A 1,389-nucleotide genomic window follows, 5' to 3' on the forward strand; every position below is an offset into this window, starting at 1 on the left:
CCATGCGCAAGCTTGTGAAGCACAAGCCTTCTCAGTATGGTTCACTTGTGGGAGTTGCGTGCGTCAGCATGGCCATTCCCAGCACCTCTCCTCCCGGCTCCGAGCTGGGGGGGGGGAATCCACCGCTGACGTCCCTCCTATTCCGCACCAGTCCTCTCATTCCTCTGAGCAGGGCACGTCAACCGCCTACGTCAACAACACTAGGCGAGATCACTGGGGCAACTTCGCGTCCCGGTTATCAGTTGGTGCGAATCAGCTTGGTTCCATTTTCCTTTTGCTACTCACGTATGCCACTTTCTTTGTGGACGCATTTAACGTGTGTTTTGTTAGCCCCGTTCTCACGGCGGCTGGTGCCGTTCTTTCGTACACGGCCAACGGTTTAATAGATCACGCATGCCTAGCTACACGACCCATGCCTGTTTCCTCTTCGCGCCACCCTCCTGCTCGCACAGGAAAGCGAAAGAAGCCACTGTATAGGCGTAGGTCTTTGTTAGGCCAACCCGCATTACAGCCACGTAGCGGCTGGCACTTCGCTTCCTTTGCTCTCGTTGCATCCCTGTTGCTAACTCTAGCCGCAGGAGCAGGTGCCATGCAAGCATCGTGGACTGGCAGTGACATGGTGCAGGCGTCGTCCAGTTTAATCACCACTGGTGGCGTCATCTTGCATCAGCCGGGAGCACCGTCCATCTTTCCAAGGACCCGTCAGCCTGTGGGTTTCAACCCCTGCTCTCCCGAGGGTCCTAGTTCTTCATTCCACCCTTTTTTAGGGTTTTCCTCCGCCTTATCCAGCGTCGGCTCGTTCACTCCTGAAGGCGTCTCAGCAGCAGCCGGTTACAGCCGCTACCAGAAGGACCCGGAAGGTGGGTGGATCTGGGGCAATAGTGTCTTGCTAAACCCTCAGGATAGTGCAGCGCTACAAAATATAGTCCGCTCGCGGAAGAGCTTGTCCTTTGCCTACTCCATGGAACAATTACCAGGCTATAGTGGGGATCAGGGTCCTTTCACCTTGGACCTAGATACGGACAGGCCTATAGTGCAACCCCCTAGACGTTACTCCCCCATGGAAAAGGATGTCATAGTGGGAAAAACCTCGGAACTCGTCAAAGCGGGCATCGTTGTTGAGCATAAGGGCGCGACTGTCTGTGCGGTGAACCCAGTCATAGCCGCTAAAAAGGATCCAGATACGGGCTTATGGACAGATCACCGCATGGCGCAGGACTACCGGCCTGTTAACAAGCACACTCGGGCTGATCGCTATGGGTTGCATAGGCCGGAGGACATTTTTCATCAATGTGCACATGCGCGCATATTTTCTAAGTTAGATTTGCGGCAGGGATTCTTGCAAATTCCCATTTTGCCTGAAGACCAACCGAAAACTGCCTACTGNGT

The sequence above is a fragment of the Volvox carteri genome (assembly GCF_000143455.1).
Source record: "Volvox carteri f. nagariensis unplaced genomic scaffold VOLCAscaffold_23, whole genome shotgun sequence".
Lineage (NCBI taxonomy): Eukaryota > Viridiplantae > Chlorophyta > Chlorophyceae > Chlamydomonadales > Volvocaceae > Volvox > Volvox carteri.